At 47.3% G+C, this 11564-nt stretch overlaps 1 protein-coding gene across 1 annotated transcript in view; it reads right to left on the bottom strand.

The window, feature by feature from the left end:
* Positions 1-3787: 3787 nt before the first annotated feature.
* SMPX (small muscle protein X-linked) overlaps positions 3788-11564 on the bottom strand; it is a 386156-nt gene continuing 378379 nt past the window's right edge. The window contains exon 5 of the mRNA XM_086933367.1: positions 3788-4151. The gene's annotated coding sequence lies outside the window, so the exon portion shown is untranslated. The remainder of the gene's footprint in view (positions 4152-11564) is intronic.

The raw sequence follows: 11564 nt of genomic DNA, 5'->3' as shown, positions 1-11564 counted from the left end.
TCCTGCATGTTGAGATTCTTGTCAAATGTAATTCATAGTGATCTTGTGGAATCAATAATGCTTGGAAGACAGTTGAAGGCTTTTAAATGTTTCATCCAATCTTTGATGTTGAGGGATTGTTTTGGTGGGGCAATTAAGAGGGATTTAGTTTTGAGCGAGTTGAGTTTAAGGTGATTTCTGGTTAGCCACTTTGGGTTTTTAGCAGAGTTGTGTTGATTAGACGGATGTCCTCAGGGGAGGCGATTTTAAGGTATAGTGGGTATCATCTGCATACATGTGGTATTGTACATTGGAAAATGTCAAAATTTTGGTTAGAGGCTCCATTAACAGGATAAAGAGAGTAGGTGATCGGGTGGACCCTTGAGGGACCCCTGAAGTGACTGGGGTGGTAGTGGACAAGGATTGGTTAACCGTAGTTCTTTGAATTCTGTTGTGTAGAGATGAGGTGAACCAATTCAGGACAACCCCTGATGATCCCATTTTGTGTTCATGTAATTCAATGAGACTGTCATGTTTGACCATGTAGAAGGCTAAGGATAGGTCTAGGAGGATTAGTAGGCAAGCGTGCCGCAGCGCTGGAGGCGGCTGTGGTGCACTTTAGAGGCGAGCTCTGACCCTTGGCGAATGTTTCCTGTCACGGAGCCCTTATCTCTCGTCGTCGAGGAGCAGCTGGGAGGCAGAGCTGGAGCATAGCGCCCTGATCGGAAGAGGTGCTTCCAGGACACTTTCCATCTTTCTGGGGAACTACAAGCCCCAAGACTCCCCTTGTCCCTGCACACCTGCCCCGGACTAGTGACACGCCCACAGCCTCAGGCGCTAAGAAAACACCTCGCCGCACCTGCTATCGCGGGTGCCGCAGCGCTGGAGGCGGCTGTGGTGCACTTTAGAGGCGAGCTCTGACCCTTGGCGAATGTTTCCTGTCACGGAGCCCTTATCTCTCGTCGTCGAGGAGCAGCTGGGAGGCAGAGCTGGAGCATAGCGCCCTGATCGGAAGAGGCGCTTCCAGGACACTTTCCATCTTTCTGGGGAACTACAAGCCCCAAGACTCCCCTTGTCCCTGCACACCTGCCCCGGACTAGTGACACGCCCACAGCCTCAGGCGTGATTTAACCGCCCTTCATTCCCCGCGTCGCGGGAGCGCGCGGGAGCGCCCGGGCTAAGCCCGGGCAAAGGGCGGGCCCTCTACGGCCCTCAGAGGCCAGAGGAGGACGGGACGGGCCACTACACTTGGTTCCACCACAGGAGGAGGTACTCTCTTTATCGTTTTGATCTGGACTCTGTTGTCTTTGGTATCCAGTCCCCTACCCACGATGTCCATTTGGGAAGAATTGAATGCCATGTGTGGTACTAACTATGTCCAGGATGTATTAACTCCCCTTATAATGGACAGAGACATTGAACTATCAAATGGCTCACCCCCCGCATCCCCCGTACCAACTTTTTGCAGCCCCCATTTATCCGCCCCAAACCTAGTCTCACTAACACTGGATAAAACGGAGACTCGATCAAATGACCCCGTATCCCCCCTTCACTTGACCCTACTGGCCCAAATTGATCAAATGTTAAACAGAGCCTTATCACCATTGGTCGCAAAAATCAATGATCTGGGGGAGAGGCTGACCAGGATTGAAATCACTGTAATAAAGTCCCTTCCACTAAATGCCAACACCGTGACACCCACATGCTCTACCCTTACTAACTCTCATGAAAGGCCTATGAACAATGCTCCCAGTATACTTCCAACTTGTGACCCCCCTCCTACACCACCCACTTTAAGTGGTCGCAACGCTCCTCTTACTCGAAAACATAACCCTCACAGACTTCCAGAAAGAAGGCATCGAATCGACCTACCCCCCGAAGCTGCGCCATACGTTACCGTTCTTTCTGGGGTCCCTGAACTCACCCCGGGTAAACGTGAACTACAGCAGGACCTAATGAATAAAGCCATTTTTTGGCTTAAAAATCATAGACATCTACCATCTGTTTTAGACGGCGGAATATTGAGCGTCAGGAGGGTGGGGTGGCTTGGTTCTCTGCCCAAAAATGTTCCGGGTGATCTGATCTTAATCAAGTTTAAACACAGGAACATTGCCCCCTTTTTACGTTCTACCCAGCACAAAGTTGGAGATGGCTCCATCCGTATCTGGGACCTGCATGACTTTTATCCTGGCCCCGGTGTACCAAATTCCTACAACACCTGATGATAATGGAGGATTCTGTGTATTTTGGATTATGATCTTGAGTAGTTGATTCGCCAAACTGTTTTAGCTTGCCCTAAACAGTCTGTTTTTCTTTTAACTATGCATTGACTTGCTGAATTAATTTGTTTGTATGTTTGTATCTTTTTTCTGCTGCTTTTATGGTTTTAAATTCAAAAGCCGAATAAAGCTTACTTGACTTGAGTAGGCAAGCTTTGTTCTGATATACCATTTTAAGCTTAGCGCCAATTGCATCCGGGGAGCATTACTTGACTTTAACTTGGGCAGATTAGAGCAGGCATCCCTCTCTGCTAAGCTAAAAGGATCAGGCTTTGCATGAAAAACAATAGCACCTCCATGAAGTAGGTACTAACATGGAGAAATGTTTTAATTTCTCCAAACGTTTCACCCATTGCATGGGTGCTGAATTGAGCACCACACATACAATGTGTGGAATTTTTCAAACGTTTTCTAGCCATGATTTTGTACTGGAAAGATTTGCTTCCAGTATAAATCCTATGCTAGACAGCATGCACACACATCTGAACCAAGGGGCAAAAGTTGTAAACGGCACTAGGCAGCGCGTTTGTCCTTTACTGCATAGGTATTGAGACGCAGAGGGCCATTTTTAATGAATATGGTCTGCAATGATTGATCCCTCTTACACAGCACACAACAGCATCTCCTGTTATCACATGCTCCCGGTTCTGAAGGTTTAACATATAATTGAATATCGTTTGGCATCATGAGGGTTTGAATGAGCTGAAAATAGGTAATACATGCAATGTTTCTCCAAACAAGGACCTACAATGTATCTTGCCCAGGGCCCCCCAAATCGTAAGGTGTCACAGATTCATGTCTGTTTGCTGATGTGCTAGCACAGTAAATTATAAGTTGTTACACCTTCAAAAGCAATCAAATATTTCCATGGATACTCGCTTTGTTTATGATATACTTAGGTTTCATTAACAGATATGGGGCTGTCCGGTCCAAATATATTTACTGAATTCGGCAGCACCCATTGCAATGAATCCGTATGGTGTACAAGTATCGGTCACTCACCCACAATGCTATTGGATAGAAGTATACATGCTGCTAAAGAAACCTCTGATTGTGGTGGAGGTTTACTATTAGAATATCGAGTCCTAAATAAAATGCTATAAAAATATCATAGCCAGAATACCGATTACAAAAATATTGGGAAGATAAGTATATACAGGTATGTATAGATTTACCATACTTGACTCCACACACTTGTACTTTGACAATATATATATCTTCAAGGTACTTCAATGTGTAGATGAGAACATTAAATCTATGCTTACCTATGTATACCTTCACAATATTTTGGTATTCAATATTCTGGCTATGATACATTTGTTTTTGATTGAAGTTCTTAAGTACATGGACAAAACATTGTTGATTAGTTTAGTGGGCCAGTCAACCCACCTGAAAATCTGCACCTGTCCACGTGAGGTGCTAACAGAAATGAAACAGTTGAGCAGGTTAGAAGAGATATGCATGTTTCAAAGCAAGAGTCAATGCGGTGGATTAAAAAGTGCTGAAGCATAAAAACATACACAAAAGCATTCTCATAAAACACAAAGATAATTTATTTATTTTTTCTTGTTCTTTTTTTAAAACTTTTTGTGTAAACTAACACGTATCATTTATTACTCTTTTTCTAGGCCCATGCCCTCAAACTAGCTCAAAGAATGAACAAAAGTGCCACAATTGTCCTCTACTTTATTGTGTCGTTGTCATCTTCGCTGTAAGAACACATGGGCAAACGCAAGGCTATCAATACAAATGAAAAATTAACACATTCATTGAGTAGTCTGGTGCTGTGCTGAACAAATCCACAGTCTTCATACGAATATATATAAAATACGTGGGTGTCAGTAGTTCGTTCTTCGGAATCCACACAGGTTCTCCTCCCGTCTTGCATTGTACCTGAAAGGTAAAGCCAAGTTCAGTGTGTATATAAAAAATGAGCAAGTGTCAAATGCTATACATTGTTAAAGAAAATCGAAGCATCTTGGACAAATATTAATCGGGGAAAAAAAATATCAGTACGAAAGGTAATGTCAGTGCATATATTGTTTCACAAAGGGTAGATACAAAAAGTTGAAAATTTGCTCTCGAGGAGGATTATTCTTACTTATGGATTCCATTTGTGCATTTTTCATAATTTTTAAGTACTCAGGGAAATCTATGATAGTCATAAATATACCAGCAGTATCCAAATGTGTCATTTTTTTTCAAGGTAACTATCTGTTCTCGGAATTGCAACTCAGGAGCTATTTTTCGATGGGAAAATATTTCAGGCCATGTTGAAACCACTTCCTCCCAGACCGCCAGATGTTCTCTCACTGCATAACAGCATTAACTACAGGCTTTGGCATAAATGAGTTCCGTGCCTTGGAAAAGAGGAAAATAATTCACATGTTTCTTGGGAATGCATAGTTTTGACTGTTACTTAGTGTGGCAAATTCCAAGTTATGGAACCTCCCTCCCACATCCAAGCACCATGGGGCATATTCATAAAGAGCTTTCGCCGAATTAACGGCACTTTATCGCAGCCACAGTCGTGATAAATTTACCTCACCATTCACAAGCTGCTGCTAACAGCCCACAGCACCAGTTTGCCTGCGATAGCAGCCCAAAAAAAGATTGCCACAGAGGACCCCCGCAACAATCGAAATGAGATGCAGAGCAGACGTTCCCGTGCCAAAACCTGCAACAAAACCACACCTCAACATTCACAATGACCAGACAGATCGGCGATAAGAACACAAAACACCCGATAAGGCGTTAGCAGCAGGAATTTTACACCTGCTCTGACCTGGTGCAAAGTCGGACCATAGCCTGCACCACAAAGGGAGCACAGCCTACAGCCACACCTGAAGACAAACAGATGCCATGGAGCAACTGAAAATGCAGCAGGGACACCCAAGAGGGCCACAACACCCACCAACCCCTCACCAAGCCCCGCAAACCTCCCCCAGGCCCACCCCCAACCCCGGATCAAGAAGCTGCACACCAACACCAGGAATCCCAAAACAAATATTCTGCCTGATGTCACACAAGCAGGATCATCAACATACATGCGTGGGTAGAAAATGGAGATTCAGTCACACAGCAATGCAATCACCAACACAAAACACGATACAAACAAATGCCAAAACAACCATTTGGATGAGACCAATCGGGTCCTCACTGGACAATCCGTAGGACACCGCCTGGATCACTAAACCCAAGAGAAGAAGGGTTGCCATGCGCCCAACAAAGAAAAGAGAGGGAGAGAGCGAGGGAGAGAAAGAGACGGAGTGAAATTGCACAAGCAGCGCAAGGCCTTACGGCACCTGGCTCCTCCTGTCAACATGTGTGTGTGCATCGCCATCCATACACCATGAGCCCAAGGCCGTGTCCCAATCTCAGCGCCAAAGCCACATCACATTCAAAAAACGCAAGTAGAAAATAGACAAACATCAGGGATGAAAGCTCCATTGTCCCACTGCAGAAGTAATTGATGACACCTGCACCTCTGACCTTGGTCCAGAACGCGTCTGGAACACCCTGAGAGAGATGCCGTGGCAGATGTGGACGACTCCCACACCACACATAGCGCAAATAAACTATCAGACTCATCCACACCCCACACACAGAAGCCCCTGTCAGAGGTACCCCTGCATGGGATGCCCTTGACTCTCATGGAAACAGCAACCCATTCAGCCCAACGTTGCACACACATTCAAATCATTGCTCAGAGCTGTGGCATATCCTCCACATAACTGCTGCAGTTGAGAAGAGTGTCAGTTCCACAAGACAACCCAAGGCAATGACAGGCCATACCGGGCACATGCACAACTCCTGTCACGTGGAACACTACAGTGTATGTATGCTGCATTTACTGAGCGCAGTGCCACTGGCAGTGCTGCAGATCAGTTACCAGCTCAGCTTCCGCATTGCCTATGTCACCTGCGTGCAGCCCTGGTTCCACTGCCGAACATGCTCATTCGACTGTCCCATGGATGTATGTTTATCCAACACAACCGTAGATGAATTGGACCATGACTTGAGTGTGCGCCCCCTGTTAGAACATGAACAGGAGTGTAACTGAGACAGCCATGCGTAGGATGCCTTGACATACTGCGTATATATTGGCAGTTGTGCATGGGAGATTGCAAAATTCCTTGTGTGCAGTGACTGCATAGAGGCGCTCCCCTATTGGGCTGTATGGCGGATTGGTGAAACAGCGTGAGCTGAGCACACTTGCCCGGACCAGTTAATGGATTGGCTCACCCTGATGTTCCTTGAACAGGACAACAAAGTACTATTGGAACACATTGCACATGAAGCAGCGCGGACATTTATGTATGAGTAACTACGTCCCTGCAGCCACATCCGATTGTGACCTAAAGCGCATGTCCCAACAACTTGTTGCATCATGGGGATTGCTCACATATCCACCCACAACTGAGGAAACGTCTGCTTTCGTCCGGACTCTGGATGCTTGTGCACGGCACAACGCGTGTGTACACACACCTTTGCATGGTGATGCAGGTCCATGGTTGGAGCAACACAGCGTCGTTTGGCAACATTGCTAATTCGGACATACTGCTGGGGGAGAGTACACACAAAGCAATGTAGCATGACATGCAGTGGCGGCTGGTGGCATTTGAAAGTGGCGGGCGTAAAATTATTGTCCTGCTGCACTGCAGTAAGCAAGCCCGAAGAACCCAAAGGGGCGGGGGTTCGGGAGTTCTCCCCTGAGAAAAAGGTGAAAAAGAGTGGACAATGGTGCATCTTCAAGCAAATTTGAGGAAGCTACGAATGAATTATTTATCATTTAATAAATTTCCAATTTTTATGAGCTATAGAGGACAATCTTTGCATATTCTGATGTTATCATTTGCCCATATTACCTTTTCAACACACTGATACACTTGCAATGTTTTTATCTAAACAATAAATACATTCATTGACTGTGCAGTGTGATTGAAATTAAATATTACGCATATTTGTAAAACCTATATTTGCAGAGAGCTGAATACTCCAAGAAGGAGGGCTGTGTCTTAATGTTTTAGCCATCTTGTTAATATACATACATTTGACATAAATGCATTGTGGGAATCCTTCCTGGTCATTTTTACCCACTTGCCAAGTAACAGTAACTGACATCCGTACATGGGCCTTTCACCCACAGCAGTCATAGACACAAAAAAACAACATAATTCAGCTCTGAGGCACTATGTTCTTACTACACACCTATAGTAGGTGAGCAGCCACACCTGCAATTACGCACTTTAATCTCCATGAGAGCAGGCACCGATTCGGTAGCCTACACCGTTGACTGTCTACTTACATCATTATCGCACTGCATGAGGTATTGTGGTGGCACAAAAAGCAATAAAAGGCACTTTACAATTTTTAAATCGTTAAAGTGGTCTGTTTTTCAAAAAAAATAAATCACTACACGAAAAGGCAAGGCCTCGATGCTGAACTGCCCGTCTCTTTCTTAGACTTTTAAACACAAAAAATGCATGTTTACCAACCAGATGCATCAAATATTTCTGCACTTCTGCGTTCAGGTAGCTGCTTAGTGAAGAGTTCTCCCGTGCAAATACGGACCTTGGCGCACACGTGCCGGGACCTCGTGGACATGTTCTCGGACCCTGCCCTCTGGCCTCTGCTGAATTTCACCTCCCCAGGGGAGCTGCAGTGGAACAACTTCGTGCTGCTGGGGCCGGCTCTGAAGCACCTGAACATGCGCTCAATCTCCAGGCACCGATTTGGTAGCCTACACCGTTCACTGTCTACCGTCCAGGAGTGTTGCGCAGGGGACGGCGTCGGCATGGGTAATAATAATAAAGAAAACCTTACCTTCCTCCGGACCTCGGCTCCGCTCCTTCTCCACTCCCCGGTCCCTGGGCCGAATCACACGCCGTGCCGCCGCCTCAGAGACTCGAGTTTTCCATCATCAGTTGTTTGAAATGCACCCAGTCTGCGCGGTGGAGTCTCAGCCAATCCTGGCACTGCATTAGCAGCACCACTGCGCCAGGATTGGCTAAGAGAGGGTTACGTCCTGCCCTTATGAGACCCTGGGGGCCCGGGTCCCTTGCCCTCTGACTCGCTGTTGGGGAGGGATGGGAAGGTAATGTAACAAGAGCGCATGCGCGGGCAAGTTGAAAAATCGAGTAGCCAGACATTGACATGCGCAGACTGTAGCTGCGCTGTTTCTGCAGACTGCTTGCAGTACGTGTCTGTGCTGTCAATCACTGCCACAGCCCTGCCCCCACACCTTCCGTGACGTCAGCCAGCCAGCCTTGTCCTGGTAATTATTGAGCTAGGGTTGCCGGCCGCAGAGAAGTTTCGTGAGCACTTACACTCACATTATAATAATATGTACATCCCATCCTGCCTCAGCGTGACGGTCGTCCATGGCTAGTGGGGCAACACCCCAACGCCCCCAATGGACGCACCGCCACTGACGACATGTAAACCTGTCGGACCCTTTCACCTGAACACTGTCAGCAGAGCAGACAATCGGGGCACCCCGGTGGCAGGGCACTATGCAGATCCCATGGGCAGTGAGTCGTGCCCCCTCACACGGGGCAATGGTCAGACGCCACACAACACATGACTCATCCAGCAAAGTAAGGTGGACTGGGAGCGTTGCCATCCGTGATGATTGTTGTACATTTTTGCACCACCATTCCCTGAACCTCGACATATACCCATGCTGCGTGTATGAGTCTTAAGCATGTCCCTGCCTGTTGTGGCCTCGTCCACACTGACACGCACATCCCAATAAAGTCTATGCCACACCACTGGTGTCTCAGTGTGAGGTGTGTTGATTTGATTGTCCACTCGTGAGCCACAATGAGCATTGTCCCTACACAGCGAGGAACTGACTGACACATATGCAATGGGGGTGGGTCCCTTTTGCAAGCTCAACCTCTGTGAGCCAGACATTGTTTGGGGATAGTTGCTGGCCGACATGTGCACTGACGTGACTTCAGCAATGTGAGTATGGTGTCCAACCTCTGACCATGTGGAGCAATGTCATATATCATAACAGAATGTGTCCACACAGATGTGAGTAAGTAGGTATGCGTTGTGAAGTTCTGTTGTCACATGTGTAGTAAGACACCACTCCTGACCTGCTACCGATTTGGTCACTCCTACACATAGCCCTATTCAACACATGGACGTGTGACTACGTTGGGGGTTTCTGAGATTGTTGTTGATGTGCAATAGGACCACAGCTAGTATTCACCTTCACAGTCATCCAATTTGACATGTGTCTCAGGGATACACATAGATGTCAGTTACCATGGTGTAGCTTCATGTGCAATCATTGATCCTACAGCCAGCCATTCATCCATATGTTAGTGAACTTAGTAATGACACATCTTTGTGATTCTGAATGTTTAATTCACATACAGATGATTGACGAGGCGGGAGCTTTTGGGGATTGAGAAGTGATTAGGAAGTGGGAGGGTGTAGTCCGCAGCAGGATTGTTGTGTAATTGGCCAGCAGTGATGACATTGGAGTACGTGTCGGTGTCTGGGTGCATGTCACTGAGTGTTCCAGCGGTCAGTAGGAGGTGTTTCCAAGGGCATTATGCATAGGTCATTACCAGGCATGGACCGGGCACATGGTGGTGATGGATGCCTTTTTCCTCTCACAGTATTTCCCATCCCCCTTTTTTAGTCCCCTGATACGGGTTCTGTGTCCGGTGTGTCCAGTGTGTGTGGCGGGATTGATGGCTGCATCACTTTGTGCCACTGACACAACAGACTGCGTGAGTGATAGGGCAGCATCACTGTGTGTCACGGACACAAGAAGGGTCGAAGCTGTGTGTGTCAAGGTTCCCGCTGCAATCACCTGGGCGCGGCTCAGTGGCAGCAATGGCAAGATGAAGCACTGCAGGGCATTGAAGTTCCCAGTTACTACTTGCTGGTGTCCAGCTGTGGCAGACATACTTCCAGCCTGCATCTACTCCATGGTCTCCATTGGCCTCCACATCTGTGCCCACTCTGTGCTGTGATCGCTGGTGCCTGTCTGAGCAGACAGTTCTAGTAGTAGATTCATGGCCCCAGTGAAGTCAGCCAAGGTCTGTGGCGAAGTATGGTGCATGCAGGGGTGTCTGATAGGACCTGTACGTGGTCCCTGATGGGACTCAGACACCCACGTATGGCATCGAGTTTGGCTGCCACGAGTTCGAAACCCACCCGCAGCTGTTCAGCCAATTCCAGCTGGCAACTCCACAAACGTTGTTGGAACTCCATGTATTGGTCGAGGAGTGCTGGGAGACAGCCGTGGTGGTGTGGGCTTCCTGCTGTGTGGTCTGTGCAGGTGGTGGGCTCACCTCGGGGCAGCTGGCCTGCCCTGCTCCTGGGGATGTGGTGAGGAGGCTGTCCATTATCCTTTGGAGGGTGTCTTGACATATGTGCAGGTTGACCTCTTTGTCATCATTGAAGTGAAGGGTGGTGTGACCTGCATGAGGTGCTGTTTGTCTCGTTGCAATGTGAAAGGTGAGATGCAGTTTAACAGAGTTACACATGTATTTTGGATTTTTACAGATGTTTACATTCATACTGCACCCCAATGTACATTGTCACAGTTTTGGTGGAGCTGGCTATTTGATGGCAGTCAGTGTGTTTTTCAACTACATGACGGATGTGTGGTAGTACTTGTGCATTTTCATCACAGTGTCTGGCAATGCCAGATGTGAGTGGACAGTTACTATGCACGTGTGGGACCTGTTGTGAGAACTGGCCTATGCTGGTGGTGTTCCATTTTGTACCACATTGCCGTCATTGCTGATGTTCTGTGATTTCTATGTGTGTGTGCTGCAATGTGGGAGAGTTGCCCTTGCAGCTCAGATTTCTTGTGTCCTTCCCCCTTTGAGGCGGTATGCCTTTGAATTGTGTGCTATTCGGACCCTGGTTTGTTTTTGACTTGGGTCATATGTGCTCTTGGACAGATTTTGTATCCTGGTGCATTGATTGTCTGCTGCGTGTATTGTTTGCCATGGGTTGTGTGTGCACGTGGACATGTCAGAGTGTGATGTGCTCCTTTACGGATGTGATCCACACTGGGCTACCTCAATGTCAATCTGTGGCCCATCTCTTGTTTTTGGACTGCTGCCATGCTATCGGGTATGCAGTGTTACTTGCATAGTCAGTGTGGGTCACAAAGCTGCTGCTTTGCTGGATTCAGCACATGTGCATGGGTCGGTTGTGGTGTTGGTGATATGGAGGAGGGCCCCTTTGTGCACATAGTGGACAGGTACTTACTTGGAGTTTCTATGTGGGCTGCAGTGTGCCAAGGCTATCAGTGACAAGTTCCACCAT

This window comes from Lissotriton vulgaris, chromosome 8 (assembly GCF_964263255.1).
Source record: "Lissotriton vulgaris chromosome 8, aLisVul1.2, whole genome shotgun sequence".
NCBI lineage: Eukaryota > Metazoa > Chordata > Amphibia > Caudata > Salamandridae > Lissotriton > Lissotriton vulgaris.
Note: the sequence above shows the minus strand (reverse complement) of the source record. Positions and strands in the feature narration are given on the sequence as shown.